The sequence below is a fragment of the Panthera leo genome, chromosome A1, assembly GCF_018350215.1.
Source record: "Panthera leo isolate Ple1 chromosome A1, P.leo_Ple1_pat1.1, whole genome shotgun sequence".
NCBI classification, from domain to species: Eukaryota; Metazoa; Chordata; class Mammalia; order Carnivora; family Felidae; genus Panthera; species Panthera leo.
In genome coordinates, this window is record NC_056679.1 from 118,432,110 (window position 1) to 118,450,409 (window position 18,300).

Below are 18,300 nucleotides of genomic sequence, written 5' to 3' on the forward strand. Positions count from 1 at the left end.
TTGGAGTGCATCCTCGAAGGATAAGGGGGAACTTCTGTAGTTTGCCTAAGGGGTCACATTTAATGGCAGAAATAAACTTTTTGATTCTTACCAGCCAAATAGGAATTCTCTGCTCATTTTTACCAGCTTGCTAAAGCAATGGTTCAGAGACCTGGCAGTGCATCAGAATTACCTGTGGAACTTGTTAAAAATAGAGGAGCTGGGTTTGGCATGAGGCTGGGGCATCTGTATTTTTAATAAGCTTCTCATCTGATTCTATTTACAACCAACTTGGAAGCCCACTACATCGAGTTTCCATAGGATCCATAGGATATAGAAAAAGGACATCGTAGAACTAAAAATGGGATAAGGTGATTTTAGGGAAAGGAGTCAGGTTTGGTGATAAAATTTTTTTGAGGTCCAATCAGTGCTAGCTACCTTCATGGTTGGGGATTAGCAAATGTGAGGATAAGGAGAACGTTTCCCTGTTTATGACAAGCCTGGGCCAAGGGGATGAGGAAGTTTAGGCTATTGTCCTAGAAAGCACTTACAACTGAGCTTCACAAGGCACAGGGCTGGGCCCTGCTAGGGCCCTCCTGACAGCTCGGTGCTGGAGGGGAAGGATCAGATTAGCCAAGTGCTAAGATCTGGAACACGGGAAAGGGTTGGGAAACAGGCTTGAGCTGGCACACACAGGAGAGGGATTGGTTACCTTTATCTGTTTGTCTCAGCACAGCTGAAGAAGACAGGCCACCCTAAGTGTATCAACCAAATTCCTTTCACTAGTTTTGATCAAGTGTTCTTTCCTTCCCCAGTGACTCGGAGGAGGCAACTCCGTCCCCAGTTCCGGGGTAGAAATTGATCAGCCTACATATTCTCTCTCCTAAGAACATTGTTTCTTCTGGCTCTCGACACTGTCAGGTTTGACTGAGACTCCTAGACATCTGGCTACCAGCCTGCTGATGAAACTTACCCAGAAGCAGAGAGCAGAGCCAAAGGAATTGCAGAAGAGCAGTATGAGAATATACTGTGGATAGACCTTGATCTATCCCTGAACTTCTTATTATGTAAGATGATAAAATTTTCTGTTGTTTGTTCTGGCTGTCTATTGCTATGAAATAATTATCCCAAAATGGAGTGTCTTAAAACAGCAACTATTTTATTTTATTTCACGATTTTGTAGGTCAGAAGCCAAGCAGCGTTCAGCTAGGTGATCCTTCTGTTCCACGTAGCATCAACTAAGCTCACTGAGTGGTATTCAGCTGGCTAATAAGCTGGTCTGAAGAGTCCAAAATGTCTTCCCTCACATATTTGGCATCTTGGCAGCGATGGCTGGAAGTCTACACTCAGCTGAGAGCTTCAAGCAGAACACATCTATGTGGCTTCTCCAGCATGGCCATCTCAAGGTAGTCAGACTTCTTATATGGGGCTTAGGGCTCTTGGAGAGAGAAAGTTCTAAGAGACAGGAAGTGGAAGCTGCCAGTCTCTTCAGGCCCAAGCCTGAACTGGCACAGAATCACTCGGGCCATATGCTCTGGGTCAAAGAAGGCATAATGGCTGTCCAGATTCAAGAGGAGGTAGCATAGATTCTACCTCTTGATGGGAAAGTTTCAAAGAGTTTATGACTACCTTTAATTCTCCACATTACTTAATTCAATTGGAGACAGGTTTTCTGTTATTTACAGACAAAAGGATCCTAAATAATCAAAGAAATTCAAGGTTCTTTCAACTCTGGGAAGAGATTTCTTCCTGTTTCTCTTACACAGGGGTCTGTAAACTTTTTCCACAAAAAGCCAGATAGTAAATATTTTAGATTTTATAGGCCACACAGTCTCTCAACTCTGCCAATGAGGCATGAAACCAGCCATGGAAAAATATATAAATGAGTAAGCATGGCTGTTTTCCAATAAAAATTTTATTTATGGTCACTGAAATCTGTATTTCACATAATTTTCATGTGTCATGAAATATTATTCTTCTTTTGCTTTGTTTTCTTTCTTCCCCCCAACCATTTAAAAATATAAAAGCCTGGGCGCCTGGGTGGTTCAGTCAGATAAACATCTGACTCTTGGTTTCCACTCAGGTCATGATCTCCATGGTTTGTGGGTTCAAGCCCCCCTTTGAGCCCCATGTTGGGCTCCGTGCTGACAGCGTGGGGCCTGCTTGGGATTATCTCTCCCTTTCTCTCTGCCCTTCCCCTTCTTGTGTGTACTCTTGCTCTTTCTCAAAATAAATAAATAAACTTTAAAAAAGTAGCACACAGTTCACTGGTTTTACAAAAATAAAAATATAAAAACCATTTTTATAATTGTGGCTGTACAAAAAAAGAAGGCAGGCCAGGGCCATATTTTACTGACCCCCTGCTCTAACACATCAAGCTTGCTCTAAGCTCTGGGCCTTTGTCTGTGCTGACCCTCTGTCCAGAATAGTCTTTTCTGTGGACCTCACATGGCTTGTACTTTCTCTTTAGTTGGGTTTTAACTCAAATATTACCTCTGCAGAACCTTCTCTCATAACTCTTTCTAAAATTATCCCTTTACCTTTTCTTGATAGCACTTCTCACTGCCTGAAACTGTGTTCATCTATTTGTTCATGTTTATTTACTGCCTCTTTTCTACCCTCACTCGAATCTAAATGAAGCAGGGATCTTGTATGATTCTCCTCTGGATGGCCTTTACTTAGCACAGTGCCTGGAAGGCAGTAAGTGCTCTTTAAAGATATGTTGTGTTTGAGTTAAATGGTTACAACTCAACTCTCTGGGGCTTGACAGGAACATAAAAGACTGCTCAGTTTCTACTCATTGATGAGTAGTGAAAGCAGAGGAAGGAGGTCATCTGCACTGGGAAGTGTTGATCCCTTTGTAATTTCCCTGGGTTTCAGGCAAAAGCTGAAGGAAAAATTCTTCTCTCGTATAATTTGGAAGATAGCTATTTTCCTCTCTTGGCAGATGTGAATGACTTACCTTGCCTGTTTAGAGGCAGGAAAGGGGGAAACATCCTTAAACAACCTTATTTGAGGAGGGAGAGTGTCATCATGTTCATTATAAAATAGTGTTTGAAAGCTGGATTCCTCTAGACCAATAAAGTATAATTTCATAGACATTCCTGAGATCCCTGACAGGAAATGGCAAAAGTCCTGTTCTGGGTGGCACAGCAATAATAGAGATGACAGAGGTGGGGATAATATCAGGCTAAACTTGTCCTCAGCGGGGGAGGAAGGAAAAAGCAGGAGCAGGTGCGGCATTCAGGACAAGAAGGCTTGAGCGTGAATAGTGTATTGGTGGCATTGGGCTGGTGGCCAGAGCCTAGCAATTGAGCCCCAAGCTTTGGGGCAGAAGTGGCTTCCATCCAGTCCTCCAGCCCTGCTTCTACTTATTAAAACAGATTTCTAGGGTAGAAAGAGCCCACTAGAAGGGAACATGATAAACAGGAAGTGTCCACGGGAAGCAGTGAGGGCCACGGCCTAGTGGACCTTAGGATGTGGAGCTTTGTGGCTTTAGTGAGTTCAGGTGAGGAACAGAGAGCTGGAACAGAAGGCATCAAGTAGAAACAGAGAATAAGGCTGACACTGAAGGCAATAAGGGGCTGGCCTACAAATGCTGAGCACAATGTGGGCTGCATCCATATGCTAGCTGGGCTAAGGGAGTGTCTTTGACTTTAGATTAGTTGATTCTCTGTTCGTGGATGAACAGAAAAAATAATGATGCATTTATGTCTCTCATCTGGACTTTGTGGGCACAAGTAGGGGGAAAGCTAACAAAATGTGACTAAAACTTAAAAAGGGAATTGACTGTCTCATATAACTGAGAAGTATAGCATAATGCTAGCTAGCTACGGGTATGGCCAGATCCAGGATCACAGTGTCTTTGGTGTTTGGTCAGTCTCTCTCTCTCTCTCTCCCTCTCCATACATATATCTTAGCTCTTTTTTCCATTCTCAGACAGGCTCTCCCCATGATATCATGGTTCACATTAGCTCCTGATATGTATCCACATATATCTATCCATCCAGCTTCAAGTTCAACAGAACACCTTTGGCCTAGTTGCTCTAGCAAGTCCAAGAATTCTATCTTATTGCCTCTGATTGGATCATGTGCCTGTGCATGAGCCAGTCACTGAGGCCAGGGCATCGCGGTGCTTTTTTGATCAAGCCTGGGTCCCATGCCTTCCCTTTAAGCCCAGTGTAGTCATCTCTACCCACATCACCTGGACTGGAAATGGGGAAGAAGTGGTTTCCCAAGAAAAACTCAGGTACTATTATCATAAGAATGGGGTATGGATGCTGGGTAGGCACAGAAGAAAACAAAACAAAAAACAAAATTAGATGTCTACAGCTAGAAATCATCATACTGACACAGCACTGACCAGAAACCACCACCTCTGTCATTAGTAGATGAATATAGTACTAAGTAAATGATGCCGTCAAGCCCTGGATATTCAGCTGCTTCACAATGACAAAGTTACATCCTCTGGTTTGAATCAGCATTAGGCAGTTAACACCAAGAATACAAAATAATTATCATGTGAGAAAGTGGAAGTATTCAAACTGATTTAAAGCAAAAGCACAGAATAGCACATATTTGGTAATGAGGTTTGGTAAGCAGAAATGCACCTATTGCCCAAATAACCCTTGGATTGCAAGGTGACAAAGGTCTAGGAAAAAAAAGAAAGGTTTTTTTATTTTGGGTCTAGGTTGTCTAGATGCTGCTACAGTCTCCCTGCCTCCAAGCAAGTCTATTTATTTATTTAAAAAAAATTTTTTTTAATGTTTATTTATTTTTGAGAGAGAGAAGGAGAGAGACAGAGTGCGAGCGAGGGAGGGACAGAGAGAGAGGGAGACACAGAAACTGCAGCAGGCTCCAGGCTCTGAGCTGTCAGCACAGAGCCTGACACAAGCCTCGAACTCACGAACCATGAGATCATGACCTGAGCTGAAGATGGATGCTCAACCGACTGAGCCACCCAGGCGCCCCTCCAAGCAAGTCTTTATAGTATCCACACTCTCCTGCTTCAGTGGCTCTCTGGTGCTTTTTGAACAAAGACATGGTCCTTGAAGTGCTAAGTAAAATTCTCTCTGTCCTGCTCTCTCCCTTCCTATCCAGCCTCACCTTAAGAGTAACTTGCCTTGAATGTCTGTGGTTTCCTGCACTGTCTTTACACTGTAAAGATCAGGTCCTCTTGCTGTCGTGTGGACTTCTTTGTGAGTTCCTTGAAGACGTGGGCATGTCTTGTTCATCCATGATTCCCCAGTGCTCCACCAGCACCTGAAACCTAGTCAGATTTAAAAAGTGTCCCTTGGAGTGCCTTGGTGGCTCACTTAGTTCAGTGTCTGACTCTTGATTTCGGCTCACGTCATGATCTCATGTTCATGAGTTCAAGTCCCATTCAGGCTCTGCGCTGACAGCAGGGAGCCTGCGTGGGATTCTGTCTCCCTCTCTCTCTGCCCTTCCCCCACTTGCTCTATATCTCTCTTAAATAAAAATAAACTTAAAAAAATGAGTGTCTGGGGTGCCTGAGTGGCTCAGTCAATTAAGTGTCCAACTTCAGCCCAGGTCATTATCCCCCACTTCGTGGTTCGAGCCCCGTGTTGGGCTCTGTGCTGACAGCTCAGAGCCTAGAGCCTGCTTCAGATTCTGTGTCTCCCTCTCTGTCTACCCCTCCCTTGCTTGCACTCTGTCTGTCTCCCAAAAATAAATAAACATTAAAAAAAGTAAGTTTTGGGGCGCCTGGGTGGCTCAGTCGGTTAAGCCTCCGACTTCAGCTCAGGTCACGATCTCGCAGTCCGTGAGTTCGAGCCCTGTGTCGTCAGGCTCTGGGCTGATGGCTCAGAGCCTGGAGCCTGCTTCCGATTCTGTGTCTCCCTCTCTCTCTGCCCCTCCCCCATTCATGCTCTGTCTCTCTCTGTCTCAAAAATAAATAAACGTTAAAAAGAAATTAAAAAAAAAAGTGTCTGTTGAAGGTCTATGTTTCTCTTAAGTGGAGCAGATGTTTTAGCTTTGGTCGTTTTCATGGTATGAAAAGATACCCCCTAAAATACTAAAACTAGAGGGGATTGTTGTCCAAGACTAAGTTAGAGTGTTACCAGCTGAAACTTGGAGATAATCTAATTTGCATTTTTGGCCTAAAGGATTAACTCTAGGGACTAAAAGCAAATGCTAAAGACTGTAAAGTATATGCTGGTCTCATACCATAGGATCAGCAAAGTGACTAGTAAGAAACAACAGGTGTTGGCCAGGATGTGGAGAGAAAGGAACCCTCATGCACTACTGGTGGGAATGCAAACTGCTGCAGCCACCGTGGAAACAGTATGGAGGTTTCTCAAAAAATTAAAAATAGAAATACCATGTGATCCAGTAATTCCACTCCTGGGGATTTACCAAAATGATATCAAAACAGTAATTCAAAAAGATAGATGCACTATGTTTAATGCAGCATTATTTATAATTATGAAAGTATGCCCAAGTATGCCCAAATTATGAAAGTAGCCCAAGTGTCCATTGATAAATGAATGGATAAAGATTGGATAAAGAAGATGTGAGATATATCAAATCATATATATATATATATATATATATACACACACACACATACACACACATATATATATCACATATATATTATCACATATAAGATTCATATCTCATATATATATCACATATATACATACCTCACATGCATAGATAGATACATGCACACATATATACATACACATATATCAGCCATAAAAAAGAATGAAATCTTGCCATTTCCAACAACATGGGTGGATCTAGAGAGAATAATGCTAAGTGAAATAAGTCAGAGAAAAAATACCTTAGGATTTTATTCTTATGTGGAATTTAAGAAACAAAATGAACAAAGAAAAAAGAGAAACAAAATGAACAAAGAAAAAAGAGACAAACCAAAAAACAGACTCTTAGCAATAGAGAACAAACTGATGGTTTCCAGAGGGGAGGTGTGTGGGGAGATGGGTGAAATAGGTGATGGGGATTAAGGAATGCACTTGGGTGATGTATTGAATTGTTGAATCACTATATTGAACTCCTGAAACTAATATAACACTGTTTGTTAATTACACTGGAAATAAGATAACAAGAAAAAAGAAATACCAGGCATTTATCCAGCTAAAACAGTTTATTTACTTACAGTCAGATCTTCTAAGCCCATACTGAGTTTTCAGACTAATATTTTAAAAATTAATTTGAGATCCATATGGATTGTCAGCTAGTCAGAACAGGGTGAGTTGAGGGAGAACAGTAGAAAATGAGATGAGAAAAGATGTATCCCTGGGTCAGATCATGTTTTTGCTTTTCTTTTGTAAGAGGGAAAACCATTAGAGGCTTTTGATCAGGAGAAGGATGTGATATAATTTGATGTTCTATTAGGATCACTCTGGCTCCTTGGGGAAGGCTTAACAATAGGCAGCATGGTAGAAGTCAGGAGACCAGTTAGGAGGATACTGCAATAATCTAGGGAAGATATGATAGCTTGGACAAAGGATGTAGCAGAAGAGGTGGAAAAGCAGTCAGATTATAGATTTATATTGAAGGCTCAGCCAAAAGAGCTTGCTGGTAATTGGAAGTGGCTGGAAGAGAGGGAAGAAAAGGATGCTTGTAAGGGTTTTGGCTGGAACAACTGTGGGAGGAGTTGGGAGGAGCCATTGGGAGGAGCAGATTTGGGGAGAAAATCAAGAGTTCAGTCCATTTGCCTTTCTAAGTTTGAGATGCTTAGATATACAAAGAGAGTGCTGGGTAGTCAAGCTGTGTATACCTGTCTGGAGTTCAGAGGAGAGGTCAAAAGTAGGGTAGGTAATTAGTGGTTGTTAGCATCCTGATGGTATCTGTGGCCCTGAGGCGGGTTGGAGTAATCCTAGGAGGTGTGTGGGAATAGAGATTTTCCTACTAACCTGGGGCATTCCAGAGTTCAGAGGATGGGAAAATGAGGAGGAATCAGCAAAGGAAACTGAGGAAGAGGGACTAGTGAGAAAGGAGATCCAAGAGCAGTGAGTGGGAGGTGACCCACAGGCCAAGTGAAGAAAGATTATTGTGCCTGAAGTAACATACTATTTACCAAATTCTAACGTACCCCAGTCTCTGGACAGTGTATCTGTGTGCGTGTGTGTGTGTGTGTGTGTGCGTGCGTGTGCATGCGCGCGCGTGTGTGTGTGTGTGTGTGTGACTCCTTTGGCCTGGAGTCATCCAGCTTTCACTCTCCCTTTGTTCCCTCCCCTAGAAATTCTGAGTCCCTGTGGTCCAAGACTTCAGTACTGGGTCTGTGTGGTCACAATTTTGGTAGTTTTCTTTTCCTCTTGTGGCAGCCGCAAGATCAGTTCCCCTTCCTTTCTACACTTCTAAGGAAAGCCTGGCTGCCCATTCATAAAGTTATTCATTCATTCATTCACTCATTCATTTATTCATGCATGCATGCATGCATTCATCAGATAGTTACTAGGAATTTACAATCATGCGCAGGCATTGTTCTAGGCACAAAGGATAGAGCCATGAACCACATGGTCCCAGGTCTGTCCTTGCCAAGGGAGTTTACATTCTAGTGGAGTGGGGAGGAGGTAGGGAGGAGGGGGAGATGATGATGATGTGTAGGGTGGTCAATAAACAAAAAACTTGAAACTATTTTGTGTGCACTGAAGAAAACTATCAAGGGTCTGGGATACAGAATAACAATGGAGACTGAGAGGGAGAACTGTTTTCCACTGGGAGGGCAGGAAAGCTTCTTGAACATTTAGATCCTGATATCTCCAAAATAACCAGCAAAATCTTTTTCCTTTTTAGAGTCCTGAATTGAACCTGTGTTCCTAGTTGCTAGAAACTTCTGAGGCTCTTGGTTTCCTCCAGGCTTACTGGAATAATGGAGGTAGGGAGGAGGGGGAGATGATGATGATGTGTAGGGTGGTCAATAAACAAAAAACTTGAAACTATTTTGTGTGCACTGAAGAAAACTATCAAGGGTCTGGGATACAGAATAACAATGGAGACTGAGAGGGAGAACTGTTTTCCACTGGGAGGGCAGGAAAGCTTCTTGAACATTTAGATCCTGATATCTCCAAAATAACCAGCAAAATCTTTTTCCTTTTTAGAGTCCTGAATTGAACCTGTGTTCCTAGTTGCTAGAAACTTCTGAGGCTCTTGGTTTCCTCCAGGCTTACTGGAATAATGGAGGAAACCTATATCCAGTTCTGTCTTCATGTGCACACTTACCTTTACAATTCATACTATAACTGAAAAATCACTTATTTCACAATTTTGTCTCACATCCACCAGAGGAGACAAAAGATTATGAAAATGGAATTGACCAAAGTTATCTTCCAGCAATGTGGCCAATTACCATTTTAATTTACTAACATTTTTTGAACACTTACTATAGGGCAGACACTGTTCTAACTCCACCATTGAATCTTCACAAACAGCCCCATGAAGTAGGTACCATTATCATCCCTACTTTACACACGTAAAATGCCTGAGACTTAGAGAGATTAGGCGTCCATGGTCACACAGCCAGCAAGTGCAAAGCTGTGGTTCAAACCCATATCTGTCTGATGCTTGAGATTTTGCTTTTGGCATTACTTTATAGGTAGGTTCCACACCCAACATGGGGCTTGAACTCAGCACTCTGAGATCAAGAGTCTCATACTCTACCGATTGAGCCAGTCAGGCACCCTTTTGGCATTACTTTATAAAAGAAGATATGAGGGGTGCCTGGCTGGCTCAGTTGGCGGAATGAGAGACTCTTGATCTTGGGTTCGTGACTCTTGATCTTGGGTTCGTGAGTTCAAGCCCCACCTTGGGTGTAGAGATTATGTAAATAAATAAACTTAAAAAGAAAGATGATATAAGAACATTCTTAACTATTTCTTTTAAGTACTACATCCATCATATTCACCAAATTATTGTTAGCTAAGAAACTGAAATACAAATTCACAAATTTTAGGATTTCTCCATAGTTAAATGATCTTTGGGGTATTCCAGTGACAAACATGTTTCAGTACTGTTAATCAAATTCCATTCTCAAGTAAAAGCATGGTTAGTTTGTGATTTCAGTTTTAAGACAAGCACTACGTTGTCTTTCAGGAATGCTATAAATAGAAATTCGAGGAAATATTTCAACTAACACAGATAAAAATATTGTTGTGAAAACATCAAATATTTGGCTTTCATTTCTCAGTGCAGTTTAAAAACTATAATTTCAATACTTTTTTATCAAGCATGGTAAGTGTTGAGGTTTTTAAAAGTTCATATAATAGTAATACAAGTTATAACATATTGACCATTTATTACACCTCACAATTGCCTTTAATGTCTTAAATCATAATGTCTTATGATTGAATTGGATGTTTTCCGTAATCTCTTTTAGCTCTAAAGCTACATGATTCTGCGAGTCCATGAATAGCCCATTTCAAAGACAATTTGTTGGTGTTCAGTCAGACTCCTGCTTTCCTCATTTGTGCTTTTTGGGAAACAGTAGGAAATTGAATCTTTTTTAAAAATATTTTATTTATTTTTGAGAACGAGGGCAAGCAGGGGAGGGGCAGTGAGAGAGGGGGACGAGGATCCAAAGCAGGCTTTGCATCAACAGCACAGAGCCTGATGTGGGACTCAAACTCATGAGCCACAAGGTCCTGACCTGAGCCAAAGTCAGACACTCAACCAACTGAGCCACCCAGGTGCCCCGGAAATTGAATCTTTTAAGTCAATTTAGTAGGGGTGGCGGTGCCTGGGTGGCTCTGTTGGTTAGGCATCCAACTTTGGCTCAGGTCATGATCTTGCAGTTCATGGGTTTGAGCCCCACATGAGTTCTGTGCTGACAGCTCAGAGCCTGGAGCCTGCTTCAGATTCTGTGTCTCCTTCTGTCTCTGCTCCTCCCCTGCTCATGTTCTCTCTCTCTCTCTCTCTCTCTCTCAAAAATAAGTATTTTTTAAAAAATACATCAATTTAGTAGGCAAATCTACTATTTTTTATACTCACGGATATAGTCCTTCTTAGTGGCAAAATGTTTCCTTGCTGGCCTTATAATACTCATCACTAACAATAGACCAAAGAAATAGATTTGAATTGCTTTCCCTTTCTTTCATTTGTTCAAGGGTCCGCACACTATGGCTTGTGAGCCAAATCTAGCCTGCTACTTATTTTTGTTTGGCTTACTAAGATTGGGTATTATATTTGTAAATGGCTGGAAAACAAAATTAGTTTGTGATACCTGAATATTATGTGAAATTCAGATTTCAGTGTCCATAAATAAGTTTTTTGGAAACTAGCCACCATGTTCATTCATTTATGTATCATCTGTGGCTGGTTTCCTGCCACAATGGCACAGAGTTGAGGAGGTGCAACAGCGCCTGTAAGTTCCAAAAAGCCTGGAAACCCTTTGTAGAAAAAGTCTGCCAAGCCCTGGGTTAGTCTGTGTTAAAGTAACTAAACAAGGAGGCCAACTGAGGTAGTTTTAATGCCTTGATAGCCTAGCAAGAGAACCAAAACCTAAGCCGAACTTCATGTACTGAATTGGAGAAAATGAAACTCAAGAACAGCCAATCGCAATCAGCCACCCAGGCTTTCCTACATAAAGCAACCACGTAAGCTATAACCAAATAATTTCTTTGCTTTGCTTCCAAGTCTTCTCTATAAAAACCTTGCCCTTGGCTCCTTTGGTGGAGCATTCCCAACTCTTCTGTTTGGCGCTTCCTGATTGGATTGATGTTTGCTCCAATAAACTCTTGAAAAGTTTTGGGGCGCCTGGGTGGCGCAGTCGGTTAAGCGTCCGACTTTAACCAGGTCACGATCTCGCGGTCCGTGAGTTCGAGCCCTGCGTCAGGCTCTGGGCTGATGGCTCGGAGCCTGGAGCCTGTTTCCGATTCTGTGTCTCCCTCTCTCTCTGCCCCTCCCCCGTTCATGCTCTGTCTCTCTCTGTCCCAAAAATAAATAAAAAAAACGTTGAAAAGTTTAATGTGCCTCACTTTATCTTTTATCATCTGTCATACTGTATTGATGGCTTACTATTGCTAGGCATTCTACAGGTCTCAGGGAACACAACAGTGAATGAGACACACGAGCTCTCTGGGCTCAAGGAGCCATTTCTAAACTGTCAAATTAAAAACAAAACGAACAGCGTGCCTCCCTGGCTCAGTCGGTGGGACACACAACTCTTGATCTCAGGGTTGTAAGTTCAGGCCCCACATTGGGTGTAGAGATTACTTAAAACAAACAACAAACGAACTTGGAGGGACACAGGACTTCCAAATTTAAATTTTGCCAAACGATTTTTTTTCAATACAGCTACTACCTTCAACTATCATCATCTTATTTTAAGAGAGTATGTTAATACAAAAATGAGTATATCAATACCAAATTGGTAGGAAGGACACAATCTCAAAATAAAAAGTGCTGCTTCCAATGGAATACATGTAGCATTATGGAAAACAAATTGCATTGTCACTGTTTTTCTCATTTCATGATGGTCAGAGGAAACTTTGTCCTGGGCTGGCCTAGGTCTTTAGATCAGCTTTGGGAAACACAGGGGGTGGTTCACATTGTCACTTTTCAGGCAAAACAAACTTTAGAAAATGTCTAGTTTTTAAACTGGAAAAATGTTGGTGTTTTAGTGGTGGAGCTCTTCAGCTTGAGACTATTGCTGCCACTCATTTTGTAAGTCAAATTTTTCTGCAGAGGGTGTCGGGCAATACAAATGTAGTGATGGGAAATTCCAGAAAAGAACTAGAAAGGGAAGTGGGGAATTGAATAAAAGAACTCTGTCAACATTCATTTTTGTAGATCTAGCAGATATTATATCCCCTTTGCCTTGCACTTAGATGCAAGACAACCCATTGTAGTACTAATGTTTCATACTGGCTTCTCCTTAGAAGGCAGTGAAGGCAAGAATAATTTCTCTGCTGAAATACTGTCCTCCTCCACCCCATCAATGCCACCTTCAATAGACACAGCACCCACTAAAAACCACAGCATCACCTCAAAGCCAGAGTCATCTAAAGGAAAATGGATCCCCAGAGAAGAAAACCTACCCATTAATAAGTCCTTGAGGTTGGATAGTGATCGTTTTCCAGTTGCTTTAGGAAGCTTTTTAATTCCCAGTGACAAACTTTCTATTTTGCAACAACTGAAATAGCAGCCAAAAGACTAGAAATGACCCCTCTCTCCTGTGTGTCCCCTTTCCTGTTGTCTATGATACTGTTCATTTCCTAAATGTGTTTCATAGAGCACGAGCTATACGTGATGTAATGGGGGAAAACAGAATTCTGTGGTCACAGATGAGAAATACCAGGTTCAGAAAAATCTCACTGGATTATTTACGGCAGGACATCTCAGGGCTTCTAATATGCTAATGTACCTTTTAAGCATACACACATGTACATGAAGATCTGGAGGCAAGAAAGAGAGCAAGGTGGATAGGACTGCTTTTAGTGAGATTATTTTACAGACATAAGCTATTTTATTTGGTTATTTCAGTAGTTACAATGATAAGAAATAGACCAATTATTTTCACTGACCTGGATAATCCTGGGTCTGTAATTGAAATTATCTTTGACAGCGTTCTGGTTTCATATCAGTCTTTTAACAAGCTTATTTTATTTGATGGATTATCATTTTTCTTAAATATCTTCATTCATACACGTTCCTCTAAATGTAGATACTATCTGTGTTTACTAAGCCATTGTTTTTAAAGATTATTTTTTAATTAATTAATTAATTAATTAACTTTGGAGACTGAGGGTGTGAGCAGGGGAGAGTGGCAAAGGGAGAGGAACAGAGAATCTCAAGCAGGCTCCATGCTGAGCATGGAGACCAATGCAGGGCTTGATCTCCTGACCATGAGATCATGACCTCAGGCAAAAACGAGAGTTGGACACTTAACTGACTGCACCCCCCAGGCACCCCAAGAAGCCATTCTTAAAACTAATGATTTTCGGGGTGCCTGGGTGGCTCAGTTGGTTGAGCGTCCCACTTCGGCTCAGGTCATGATCTTGTGGTTCACAAGTTCAAGCCCTACATTGGGCTCTGTGCTTACAGCTGGGAGCCTGGAGCCTGCTTCGGATTCTGTGTCTCCTTCTCTCTCTGAACCTACTCCACTCTGTCTCTGTCTCTCTCAAAAATAAATATTAAAAAAAAATTTTTTATTACGTTTCTTTATGTTTGAGAGGCAGAGACAGACAGGGCATGAGTTGGGGAGGGGCAGAGAGAGAGGGAGACACAGAATCTGAAGCAGGCTCCAGGCTCTGAGCTGTAAGCACAGAGCCTGACGCGGGGCTTGAACTCACAAACTGTGAAATCATGACCTGAGCCGAAGTCAGACACTCAACTGACTGAGCCACCCAGGCGCCCCTCTTTCTCAAAAATAAATAAAAAAACCATTAAAAAAAACAGCAATGATTTTCCATTTTGGGAACTCCCTAAGGACCATGTATTAATGTAGATGACCACAATTCAAAAGGAGGTGAAACAATAGGTTTTGTGATTATTGTGTTATGTCACATAGGGCTGTGTCTGGCTTTGAGTAGCAGAAAACTCCATTAACGGGGCCTAAATAGGTTGTGTTCTTTTACCCTTTATGTGGTGAATGATTGGTTGGGTGGGCATTCTTGGGCTCAGGATCTCACCAAGGCACCTGGCACGTGGCATTCAAACCTCCCGGTTGCAAGATGGCTGCTGCTCATTAATGCATCACATCTATATTCTAGGTAGAAAGAATAGGGAAGGAAGGTGGGCAAAAGGTGTGTGTCAGCTGTCCCCTTATCAAGAAGCCAAAACCTTTTCCAAAGCTCCTCCCAGCAGATTTCCAATGATATCTCAATGGCCAGAAAAATGGCACCTGCCACCAGCAGCTGTGTAGAAGTCTGAGGAAGTGAATTCTTTGACTGGGCCCTTGAGGTTCTACTAGTAACATAGCCTAAGTCTGAAGCTAGACGATAAGTTAGAATCTCAGCTCTGCTGTTCAGTGACTCTGACTTTAGGTTAGTTATTTTCAGTTTCCACACTATAAAATGGAGATAAGATGATAATAGGTCTTTAAGAGATTAATTGAATTAATTTTTGTAAAGTGTTTGGGAGAGTATCTGGAAGATAGTAAATGATATATAAAATGAACAAGGAAAGCATATTAAGTAAAAAAGTAGCAGACATGAAAACTGTTGACAACATATAAAAAACAGACTTGAATACTACAAGTAATATGAATTTCATTAATTTCTTGAGCCAAAGAATGTTAACTAAGTGCCACCACCTTCTCTGAAGAACTGGAAAGCAACTGGACTTGTAAGGATAGATTACTTTCTTCTTTCAGGGAAAATGAGGATTTCAGGTCTGTTTCAGTCAGTTGCTTCCACACTAACAGCAGGGCCTTTGATTTAAAGCCAAAACAAACTAGAGGCTTGTATAATTATTGATATATTGGGGGTATACCAGAAATGGTCCTGGAAAACCACAGATATTTCAGAATAAGATACCTCCTCTTCATGAGTGATCTTACTCCAATTTTTGGTTTGGCTATTATTATTAATTTTTAGATATATAAAATGTCTCTCTTATAGATATCTTACAGCTGGATAGTTATTTAAGACAGATAGATTTGAATTCTTAGCCTAGTTCCACCACTAATTACGTGACCTTAGACACCTTGCTTCTCTCATTCTTAGTTGCCTTATCTGTAAGATAAGGATAGTGAACAGTACCTACCTCCTAGGATTTTAGTAAAGGTGGGTAATGCAATTAAGTACTTAGCACAGATCCTACTATGCAAAAAAAGCTAAATAAATATCATTAATATCACTACCATCATCATATTTCTTAAAATATTTCTTACAATCATTTCTTAAAATATTTCACTGCAAACTTATTGAGTTATAGTTTAGACACAATAAAATGTACCCATAAATTTTGACAAATGTCAACACCTATGTAACCATGGCCACGACTGATACATGGAATATTTACAACATCACCTCAAAATCATTTTTTAAAACAGGAAAACTGATGTCTTATCCAGTAATAATACAAAGGTGAAGTCACTGTGTAAAGAAACATATGGTATTAACTATAAAAAAAGTGAATACGTGCTAAATAGAATTACAAAACCATGTAGATGTAGCAGAAGGAGCATTCATTTTTAGGGGGTTGGGGGACTGGTCAGTTGTACCGCATATTATTGTTTCTGTCTATTCAGCATTAATTCCCTCTTTTCCTGTTAACAGCACTTTGCTTGTCCTTGGGGGAAACAACTCCTCCCAATGTTTTATGTGTTAGCAGCAGGGCTGTTTAACCCCTGGCTTTAGTCTTGCAATTTCTGCTATAATTCTTAGAAAGAAAACTCTCTTCTTGCTAGTATTGCTGGATATAACTTTGGAAGAGCAGAGAGAGCCACTGAGAATGAAGACACCTTAGAGGAAGGTCAGTTCATGGGATGGAGAGAGAAATCTTGTGCTGATGTCATCACCTAAGCCCCCGGAGCCTATGTCTATTTCTGGTCCTCAGTGACAGGAGGACCTATGAACCTTCATCATGGACCAGCCCTGTTCTCCCGTTTGTGTTCAGGAGCTGTGAGTGGCCTGTGCTCACCTCTGCTTATCTGGGCTCAGAGATAACATATATGAGAATGCTTTCCAATTTTCTACAAATGGAAGATCATCATATGTAGATGGAAAATTAATTGGACAATTGAAGTCAGAAATAATACGGATTTAAAATACATTGATACTGAAAATAGAACTATTTGGACTTATTATTTGATTAATTTGAAGGAATTCAGACATCTTCCTAAGAATGTAGGCCAAATCATTTTGTTTAAATTATTTCTTTAAGTTTATTTATTTATTTTAAGAGAGAGAGAGAGAGAGTATGCATGAGCACGAGCATGTAAGAGCGGGGGAGAGGCAAAGAGGGAGGGAGAGAGAAAATCACAATGTGGGCCTCTATCCCACCAACCATGAGATCATGACCTGAGCTGAAATCACAGCTCATGTGCCCAACCGACTTAGCCCTTTGCTTAAATTATTTCTGTGTTTCTTATGAAGGTGATTTCTGTTTTATTGGCAGTCATAGCTACAACCTATGTTGTCATACGAGTTGCTGTTTCTTTCTTATCAAAGTTATGTCCCTCCTGTTGGCAGTGTGCACCTCTGAAGTACCCATTGCTGTTCTCAGAGCTGGGGCTGTGGCAGTGGACAACAAATCTCTACCTCACGGAGCTTATTTTCTATGGAGAGAGAGAGAGAACTGCAAATTCCGTGTGCCACTTTCTGTACTCAATACTACTGCATTCTGATTCTCTTTTTCTGATAATACTGCCTGAAGTATGGGAGGTGTTTATGGAAATCCTGGATTAAATTAACAAGAAGTCAAATGTTATCCACACATATTTGCCTGTAAATGGGCATATTAAGGTATATGTTTGTGTATGTGTATGTGTCACACACACTTCTTAGTTAGGTAATCTGGTTTAAGTTACAATTCTGGGCCTCAATTTCTCATTTGAAAAATGGGGATTATCATACTACCAATATAAATGCATGTAAGTAAATAATTTAGCACAGTGTCTGGCACAAACTAAGAGCTTGAGAAATGATAGCCATTATCATTTTTGTTATTACATATATATTACTCATACAGATTACTAATACACATATATATTACTTTATACTTCAATTGTCTAGTATTCCTCAATAGAAGAAGATAAATCATCATGGCCCCTATTTTGTTTCATTCATTTAACATTTATTGAATATCAGGTGCTAGGCCCAAGGTAGCAGATTGTTTTTTTCAGACATGGCTGGAAAAATATTTCTAGGTCAGCACAGAGCCCAATGTGGGGCTCAAACCCATGCACTGTGAGATCATGACCTAAGCTGAAATTGGACACTTAACCAACTGAACCACCCAGGTGCCCCTCATTTCTCTTTGAATCTGTGTGGGCTTGTGACTTGCTTGTAGATAATGAAGGAGGTAGAAGTGTGTGGCTTCCAAGGCTAGGCCGAAAAAGGTGATGCAGCTTTCCCCCTGTAAAGCTAGGACATTCACACTAGAGTACTGAGGCTGCCGTGCAGAGAGGAACCCAAAGTAGGGGACACAGAGAGCACACGGAGAAGCCCTGGGCCCACCCGAGGAGAGGGAGATGCTCAGCTGACCACCCGGGAGAGACTCGAAGCTGGAACTATCCAGTTAAGCTCTCCCCCAGATTCCTGACCCACAGAGATCATGAGAGAAAATAAAAAGATTGTTGTTGTTTTAAACTATTAAGTTTTGGTGTGATTTGTTACATATCAGTAGAGAACTGGAACACTGGGACAGCATTAAACAGATCTTTCTCATCCT

At 41.1% G+C, this 18,300-nt stretch overlaps 1 long non-coding RNA gene across 1 annotated transcript; it reads left to right on the top strand.

The window, feature by feature from the left end:
• The first annotated feature begins 800 nt into the window (after positions 1-800).
• On the top strand, positions 801-17,744 carry LOC122200478. Its single transcript, XR_006193819.1, has 3 exons — positions 801-1,046; positions 1,163-1,385; positions 17,100-17,744. It is a non-coding gene; the product is annotated as an uncharacterized LOC122200478 (long non-coding RNA).
• The last annotated feature ends 556 nt before the right edge of the window (positions 17,745-18,300 follow it).